Genomic DNA, 10,062 nt, shown 5'->3' with positions numbered 1-10,062 from the left:
GGAGGTTTTGCAATCCTGGCCATGCATTTGCCAGGCTCAGCAAAGCTGGTATCAGACAGGGGAGGGACGAAGAAGAGGCTGCCACCAAGCAGGCCCTCTATCCATGTGTTGCCACCTCTGACAACATAGCAATGAACTAGACACTTTTCATATGGGATCACCACCCTTGACTGATAATGTGAAGAACTCGGAGATGTAAGGAGACCGTGCTTGTAAAGATTCCCGGGCCAGTATCCCTAGACACTAACACTTGACCAAGTTGCCCACAACATGTGTAAATCAGGATGCAAATAGCATATGGTTTGAAAATCAGAAGATGCAAATGACACGTGGATGAGCCTTTCAGAGAAAATCGAGTGCTGAATTTATGTGCTTGGTTTATCTGCTAAGCACAGTGAATAAAATGGGCCAGTGAGGGGCTCCCGAAGAAAACCTCAAATTCAGGGGAACCTGGATGGCTCAGTGGGTTAAGCCTCTGCCTTCGGCTCAGGTCATGGTCTCAGGGTCCTGGGATGGAGCCCTGCATCGGGCTCTCTGCTTGGCAGGAAGCCTGCTTCCCCCTCTCTCTCTGCTTGCCTGTCTGCCTACTTGTGATCGCTCTTTCTGTCAAATAAGTAAATAAAATCTTAAAAAGAAAAAAACCTGAAATTCAGAGTGAGGTCCTCTTACCTTCAAGAAACAAGGTTCTCCTTCCTCAGAAATCTCTAAATTATAAAAGCCATCTATAGGCTACTTTAAAAACAAACAAACAAACAAACACCCTAATGCTCAGTTTCCTTTTCCTGTTCATTTCTTCCACCTCTTTCCAGAATTTTCCAGCCTGCCGTGTTACTTCACACAGACACTCTTCATTCAGTACTTTCCTGAAATGAAACTCTTTATCTTAACATCTTCACCCCAAATATCCCCCCTTGATACCCACCCCCCACTTCATTGCCATCAAGAAATCTTACAGTCAGGAAGTTCTATTTTCTGCCTAACCAAATGCCATCTATTACAAATTGAATTGTAAGCAACTTAAGGGCAGGAATCTGCTTACTCATCTGTATCCCTCCAAAAGCACATAACTACCGTAGGTTATTATATATCTGTTGAACAAGTGAATTTCAAACAACAACAGTAGCACTTGATAATGACATCATGTGTTTATTTATATGCCGCCATTTTGAAAGCACATGAAACTTGCAGCTCCAAATGGGGGCATCTCCCAGAATTGTGCAATTGACATGTTTTGGGAATTTCTCACAAATGCAGTATCTTAGCCTCCTGCTTCCTCTCTCTCCTCCCTCCCCCTACCCACCTTTTACCAAATCAGAATTTGAGTTTTAACAAAATCCCCAGACAATTCCTATTACATTGGAGTTTAAAAAACATTGGTCTCTCAACTTTGACTGCACACAGGAATCATCTGCGGACTCTAAAAATAGAAGATGCGCCAGTCCCCAAGATCCTGATTCAGTGCGTCTGGGGTGGAGCTGGGAATTAGGATTCTTAAAAGTGGTCCCAGGGGGAGCACCTGAGTGGTTTAGTCGGAGAAGCATCCAATTCTTGATTTCAGCTGAGGTCATGATCTCAGAGCTTGAGATCGAGCCTGGTGTCAGGCTCTGCACTAAGTGTGGAGTCTGCTTGAGTCTCTCACTCTGCCCCTCCCCAACTCACTTTCTTGCTCTCTCTCTCTCAAAAAGAAGAAAGAAAGAAAGAAAAGACAAGAAAGGAAAAGAAAAAGAAAAAGAAAGTGGCCCCAGTGTGCAGCCAGAGAGAAGAACCATTCTGAGTGTCCTTGCTGAAGCTTCCCCAAACTCCTACGTATTTTGTAAGCCCAGAGCCTCACCTACGCAGTGATTTCTTTCTTTACAACTCAGCCTTCCCTGCAGATTGCATTGCTTCTCATCTTCTTAAACATACCTCATGGTTTCATTTGTCTATACATGTGTATCGCACACCTAGAATCTGTGTAAGAACCAAGCCTGCCCTTCAACTTGCTTTCACCCTGGATTATCTAAATTCACTTTTCCGGTTTCTTTCCTCGCTATGCTGGTCTCTAATTTTGCAAGCATGTTCTGGTGCTAGTGTAAGTAGGGCTTGTTGTTTCCGGAGCAGAGGAAAAGAAAACAAATTACCTTCCTCCAGTTTTGAAGCAATGCAGAGATTATTCTGAGTCCCAGAGACACCAACAAAAGCGGATTATACTTAAAAGGAAATATATTCTGTTCTTTATAAACATGCCAGGGCTCGGCTTGGCCATCCTCCCTGTAATGGGTAGCCCTTCTAGAGAGTTTACAAGGCCCCCCAGCACTGTGCTTTCCCTGTCTTAACGATCTCAGTTCATCCACCCAATAACGCCACCAGGTACCGGATGCTGTTATCCTGATTTGGGGGCCGAGAAAATAGCAGCACAAAGAAGTTCAGAAACTCGCCCAAGGTCACACAGTTTGTCTCCTGAAGACAGGATTGCAATGCAGGGGATACAGAGCCTGCTCAGAGCCGCGCTGTTTCTTCTTGCGAGGCTGGTTATCGGGAACATACGACGATGTGGTTTCGGGTTCCAGGGCATGGGGAAGCCTCTTATTCTGCCGTGGTTCTCCACAGACCATTTAGTGCCTTTTTCCACACCTTTTTCCCACTTTAATCTGAGGCCCATAAAGCTGTTTCCCAGGTGTAATGCATTGTCAGGTTTAACAGGATTACATGTTTGGACAAATTCCTTCCGAAAGTTGAGCAAGATAAGAAACAAGTTCTGACTAATACAGTGAAGGGCTAACTCAAGAAGCCTTGATCGTTTATAAAAATTTCCCCTCCTAACCAAATCCACTTTTAAATGTTAATTGGGAAAAAAAGACGATAGATTAAGGTAATACACGTAGCGTCAGCTAGGAGATGATTTCTTTTCATCTCTTCCGGTTCTCAAAATTACATCTCTCAACCTTGGCACCATTGGCATTTTAGGCCAGATAATTCTTTATTGTGGGGATTCCTCTGTGTACCCTAAGATGTTTACCAGTACCCCTGGCCTCTACCCACTAGATGACAGCCGCACCCTCCCCAGCCTGTGACTTGCTACGAGCCCTCTGGGGGTAAGGAGTAGAGGAGCGAATCCTCGCCCCCACCCCAGTTGGGAACCATTGTTCTGAAAATATTCATTGGATTTGCAATACTACAATTCAAATTTTCCATGGTTCACCCCTAAGTTTTGTCTCAAAGCTCTCAAGTGTCCATAGTAGGTCTCCCTAGTATTTACCTGCTTTTCTCTTTGTCCTTGGCTACTTGAGTCTTCATCAGATGAACTGCCCAGGCAATCTGCAGAAGGCAGTGATCGGGCTGCTGCAGCAGGGAGCAGTGAGATGGCCGTGGAGGGTCCACAAATGTGGTTCCAGCGGGATGGAGGTGGGCTCTGCCATCCCTGCTGCCCTGACTACAGACCCAGCCTGATCTCTGGGGGCCCTCCTCCAAAGCTTACATGGACAGCATGGCAACACCTCAGACATTATTCCAGCAGCTCCTGGTAGAAAACAGATGTCTAATCTTGGATGGTGTTGATACATAAAACATCTCTGCCCTAAATGCCATCAGCCTAAGGGCCAAGCCAGACTCTGATCTTTTAGCAGAAAAGGCCACATTGGACTATACGAAATGAGTACGGTGAATGGAGATGTGGTCATCTTTCCATATGCGTGTGGGCCCTCATGGTGCATATATTTATGAATACGAATGCATGTGGTGGGAAATCACTGGTTCCCTGCTTTGGAGCCAGTTGAAAAGGACAAGTTACACAAGGCTGCCCACAGCCAGCTTCTAGTTGACCTTCAAGCATGATGCCTAGCACCCAATGGTAGGAGCAGCTACCACTGAGCTCTATGTACCAAACATGGGCTGAGTGCCTCACCTGGGATGTCTCACTGAAACCTTACAATAGCCCTGAAAAGTCAGTGTCACTGTCACCTCCATGAGACAGATGACAAAGTCTTGGGTTGGTCAAGTAATTCGACCAAGCTCATATTTCTAGCAAGGTATGAAACGGGGATTCAAACCCAGATAGGTTGTACCCAGGATGTGTGTGTGTGTGTGTATGTGTGTGTGTGTGTGTGTGTGTGAATTCTCCTTAATTGCAGTAACATGCACATAATACAACATTTGCATTTTAACCATAAATGGCAAATAGCCTTATAGCTCAGTGGCATGAAGCACATTCACAGTCCTGTGCCAACGTGACCACCGTCCAGCCACCGCAATTCTTTCATCTTCCCCAACTGACACACTCTACCTATTAAGCACTAACTTCCCATCATTCCTCCCTCCCCTCCAGTCCCTGACAACCACCGCACTGTTCTCTGTCTTTGTGAAATTTGAGTCCCCTAGGTCTTCCCTGTAAGTGTTTGTCTTACAGTGTTTGACAAACTACACAGCATTTGTCTTTTTGTGACTGCCTTTTTTCAAGTGGCGTAATGTCCCCAAGTCTCCCCTGTGTCCTAGCCTGTGTCAACCTTTCCTTCCTCTTTAAGGCTAAGTAAGTTCCATTGTAGGTATGGACCACATTTTGTTTACCTCTTCATCCATCAACGGACACTGGCGTGCTTCCGCTTTCTGGCTATTGGGAATAAAGTTGCTGTGAACATGGGTGTATGAATATCTCTTTGAGATCCTGTTTTCAATTCTTTTGGACCTACGTCCTACAATGGAATTGCTGGGTCATGCAGTGAGTCTATGTTTAGTATTTTCAGGACTCATCATACTAATTCTCCAGTGGTTGCACCCTATTTTTACATTTCCTAGTTCCACTTTCTCCACATCCTCACAAAGCCTCGTTTTTGTTTTTGATCGTAGCACCCTGATAGAAGTGAGGTGTGACCCCTAGGGTTTAAAGTTAGTCCTATGCCAAGTCTTTCCCTTCTAGACCTTTTCTTTGTCTTCTTTTTTTTTTTTTTAAGATTTTTAATTTATTTTAGAGAGGCAGTGGCGGGGAGGGGCAGAGGAGAGAATCTTCAAGCAGACTCCCCACTGAACACGGAGTCTGACGTGGGGATCCACGTGGGGCTCGATCCCATGACCCACGAAATCATGACCTGAGTGAAACCAAGAGTTGGAGGCTTAACCGACTGAGCCACGCAGGCTCCCCTAGACCTTTTCTTCTTAATCCGGTAGCAGTTGCATACACACATGCATGCATGTATACACACACACACACAAATGGAAAGATTTTGATCATAGTCTGGTAACTCTTGAAGATTTCTGCCCATTACCCTCCTCACTGCACTCAGCTTGGCGTCTTGAGCAAGCTGGTTAGAAGGATGGGAGGGCAGGAATGTGTCATATAAACCCCCACCCCCACCCCACCGCCTCACCCCACCCCACCCCTCCACCACACACCCCCACTCCCCCACCAACCTCCAGCCTCCCAGATGTCAAAGTATGCTTCTTCCTCTTTTCTCTCTTCTACAATTTCAGGGTCCTCTCTCAATGCTTAGGAAAACAAACAAACAAACAAACAAACAAAAACAAAAAAAATCAAAAAAATACATAAACCACATTTTAAGATAGATCAGCTTATTTTGATTCCATTAATTTAATGGGAATGCTTTCTCGGGAAACCTGTTCTGACTTGATCAAGGGAGCTCGGTGTAGGCAAATTCTCCACCTGGCATTCAGAACTTGGGCCAAAGGTGTGGCTACCACGGGAGACGGGAGTGACTCACACCTGCTTACGACTCAGCGGAGGCCCTACCCTAGGCATGTCCCTTTCTCCTCCTCCCCGTTTTTCCTCTGTCTGCTCCATGCTCTCAGGCCTTCCTTGCTTCCAGGCATCCTGGGAAACAGTGGCTGAAATCACATGGTGATGAATCATAACCCATCCGACCACTCAAGGGAAGGCAGGAACCACTCTAGAATGACTCCTGCAGTTTCAAGATCCAAGGTCCCAACTCCCAGGCCATGATAACCTCAGAGCTCTTCCAGTTCAAAGGCCTTGGACCAGAGCTGCTTGTTCAAGAGAGAGGATAGCTCTGAATCTGGACCAAAGCCAGGTTCAATCAGGATGCCAATGAACTTACGCAGCAAGTGAGCCCTGTGAATTAGGTTTTGGATGTAACCTGACAATTTTTCTAAAACATCATTCAATGTCTGTAGCATTTTAAGGCCAAAAGGGACTTTTAGATCTAAATATAAAAGAATTTTAGGATTAAAATATGTGTATTATTGATCTTATCCAAAGTTGGAACTGACTGGTACTGTCTTACCCGAACCCATTGTTAAATTTTTAGGAAATTTATGAGCCTGTTGACTTTGGTGGGATAGTCACACCACAGAAATTAACAAACACTACAAGTCAGGGCTTTTTTCTCCCCTCTTCCACCATCAAGAGCTGGTTGTTGACGATTTACCAGCACCTCGCTAATCGTATCCATGCCTTTCATTTGCGGGTGAGAGAACTGAGCCCCGTAGAGGGGACATGACTTACCTAGGGTCATAACTTGCATTAGCATCAGAATCTAGATTCCAAGTGTTTTGCATCCCATTTCCATGAGTGGTTACCTCAGGCGTAGCCCTGTCACCCAAGACCCAGCATTCTGCCAAAAAACAGAGCCACAAGGATGTCCGCAGCAATAAAGCACAGGAAGTAAGAGACAAATAGTTATCTTGAAAATAGGTTCTTGGAGGACAAAGACTGTCCACTACGGGACCCATCCTGAAGCTTCCTGCAGGAACGAGGCTGAGTCATGAACACTCTTCTTGTCATACTTCCGTGGAACTCCACAGGGAAACCTGGACACAGTCCCTTCTTTGGAACGTCCTCACCAAGAAGAGGCTTGGTAGTTCTGGGAGCAAAAGTGGCATGTGTGGTAGATGGGGGAAACCAGCCTGGCTTCAGAAAGAAGATGTTAAGATCCGTAGCCTGAACATCCATCACTTGGTATACGTTATTTGATTCGCTCTACGTCCCTTGTGATAAAAGTGGTTCCAAAACAGAAGCGAATGAACATTTATGTTTGCACCTTTTTTCCCCCCAGTGTGATTTTCCTGTCCTCGCACAGCTGAATTCGAAGACCTGGTTTAGGCCTTTCACAGGACAGCAAAGGTAGAGAAAGCAGGGCTCGCAGGGGAGGGAGAGTTGGAGAGATCGAAACCCTGACCGGGACGCACATTCCAAATGGGCCTCAGGAGCTGTTTGGTGCTCAGAAAGGCAGAGGGCAGGGAGTCCGGAAGGCACAGCAGGCCTCCCTTCTGCCTGGCTGTCGCACCCAGACTAGTGACTGAGTAGGGACTGGGAGCCACATTGTATGGGATGAGGAAGAAAGAAGGAATCACAGTTCTTCCAAGGTAGGAGAGGAGAGATCAGATGCTTCCAGTCCATTGCCTCCACACTCCCTCTGAAACCCCTTAAGGTCATTCTGATCAATCCTTCCTTCCCACCGGTGCCCTTATCATTTTCCAGAGGACGTTTCTCTGTCGAGGTCTCCTCAACCGCAACAATGTTTGCTACATCTGACTCTGGGAGAGCCCTGCCTTGTGCTCTCAGACACCCCAAGCCCACACCGTGTTATTTCATCCTTTCTAAGGTTTTGCTCTCTTTAACCCATCACTGTACACTTGGCCCCGAGTAGAGTCAAGGTCTCATTGGAAGACCGACGTGATTCCTAGGGTCACTGATCAAGGTGAGACATCACTCATGATGAGCAATGGAGGAGAGGACACGGGCCTGGGGTGGGCAGCCTTTCTGTCCAGATTCCAGATGCCAAAAGCCAGAGAAGGGACTCCTGTGTGAGGCGGGCAGAAGGAAGCCAGTCAAGTGGAAATAGCCAGGCCAATCCTTGGAAGAGAGAAGCGCACACAGAGACCCGAAGAAGCTATCCCACCGTTGAGGCCCTGCTGTGGACAGCCCTACTGCCCTTTGGGAGGAAACCTATCAGGCCCTTGGAACAACCTGGGTGTGCTGGGTCAGAACCTAATACCTTGCAAATCTGCTGTTTGCCATATTCTCTTTTGTTCTCTGTTAGTACTTGGAAAAGTCTTTTTTCCCCCCCAAACAATGGGTTTCACATATATACGAAACTACTGGTGCAGAAGCAGAATAATAGAAAAATCATTTCCCTGAAGAAAAAACAAACAAACAAACACATGTTTGTTGTTCAGTAGCTATGACCTTTACAAAGTATAGAATAGGAGTCCATAACATTCGTGCAGCAAAAATACATGTGCCGTCTCATGTACAATCCGTTATAGACCCAGCTGGGGTCTTCTCCCATGTCTCCCCTTGGAGTTATACCTGATTTTTTTTTTTTTTTTAAAGATTTATTTATTTATTTATTTGACAGAGAGAGAGATCACAAGTTAGGCAGAGAGAGAGGAGGAAGCAGGCTCCCCGCCGAGCAGAGAGCCCGATGTGGGACTCGATCCCAGGACTCTGAGATCATGACCTGAGCTGAAGGCAGCGGCTTAACCCACTGAGCCACCCAGGCGTCCCGACCTGATTTTTTTTTTTTAAAGACCTTATTTATTTGACAAAGTTTACGTAGGCAGCGAAGTGGGGTGGGGTGGGGGCAGGAAGCAAGCTTCCTGCTGAGCAGAGAGCCCGATGCGGGACTTAATCCCAGGACCCTGAGATCATGACTGAGCCAAAGGCAGAGGCTTAACCCACTGAGCCACCCAGGCGCCCCATACCTGATTTTATTAGCAGAATAAATTCTGCCCCAGTTCTCCCCTCCTCCACCTCCTCTATCCATGGGCTGCGCCACAAGGCTGTTTCTAGCCCTTTGCTCTGTGTCTGTCCACTCTGCCCTCAACAGTGTGAGCCCTTGGCAAGACTTCAGTTATGACCACCAGGGGGACGACCCCAAGACTTTACCTCTGGTCTTGCACTTTCTCTGGACTAACTTTCAACCTTCCTCTGGGCCACACTGCCTGGAGAGGTGATTGCTGTCAAAAGTCAGCATTGCCAAAACCGGACTGAATTCTTTCAACCCGAGCTCAAAACTTTCAAAATGTGTTGGAGGGGATGGGGAGAAAGGGGAACCCTCTTACACTGTTGGTGGGAATGCAAGTTGGTGCAACCTCTTTGGAGAACAGTGTGGTGATGCCTCAAGAAATTAAAAATAGAGCTTCCCTATGACCCTGCCATTGCTCTCCTGGGTATTTACCCCAAAGATACAGATGTAGTGAAAAGAAGGGCCATCTGTACCCCAATGTTTATAGCAGCAATGGCCACGGTTGCCAAACTGTGGAAAGAACCAAGATGCCCTTCAACGGACGAATGGATAAGGAAGATGTGGTCCATATACACTACAGAGTATTATGCCTCCATCAGAAAGGACGGATACCCAACTTTTGTAGCCACATGGACGGGACTGGAAGAGATTATGCTGAGTGAAATAAGTCAAGCAGAGAGAGTCAGTTATCATATGGTTTCACTTATTTGTGGAGCATAACAAATGGCATGGAGGACAAGGGGAGGTGGAGAGGAGAAGGGAATTGAGGGAAATTGGAAGAGGAGGTGAACCATGAGAGACTATGTACTCTGACAAACAATCTGAGGGGTTTGAAGTGGGGGGTGGGGGTGGGAGGTCGGGGTACCAGGTGGTGGGTATTAGAGAGGGCACGGATTGCATGGAGCACTGGGTGTGGTGCAAAAATAATGAATACTGTTATGCTGAAAATAAAAAATAAATTAAAAAAAAACTTTCAAAATGATCTTGGATGACCTCCTCATCTTTAGTCTCACATCTGGTTCTGAAAGCACATAGACCTCATGTGCACGGATCTCTCACACTGCCCTCTTCTGTCCCACATCCGTGTCCCCCACCCAATCCAGCCTCCCGCCCCCTTTCCCAATGCACCATTGCAAACCTCCTAGCTGGTCTCCTTGGGTCCATTCTCTACCCACCCCAGATCAACCTAGATCAACCCTGACAGATTTCCCTTCCCCAAGCCCAGCCAAGGATTTCTACTCCTCAGCCCAAAGAGCCTTACTCTGGCTGCCATTCAAGGTCACAGATGGTGAGCACACCTTCACCAAAATCTACCGCTGTCTCTCCCTCAGTATAACCTCCTGCATGCCTGTCTGTTTCTTCTCTC

This window comes from Mustela lutreola, chromosome 6 (genome assembly GCF_030435805.1).
Source record: "Mustela lutreola isolate mMusLut2 chromosome 6, mMusLut2.pri, whole genome shotgun sequence".
NCBI lineage: Eukaryota > Metazoa > Chordata > Mammalia > Carnivora > Mustelidae > Mustela > Mustela lutreola.
The sequence above is the reverse complement of the archived record's forward strand: the minus strand, read 5'-3'. Positions refer to the sequence as shown.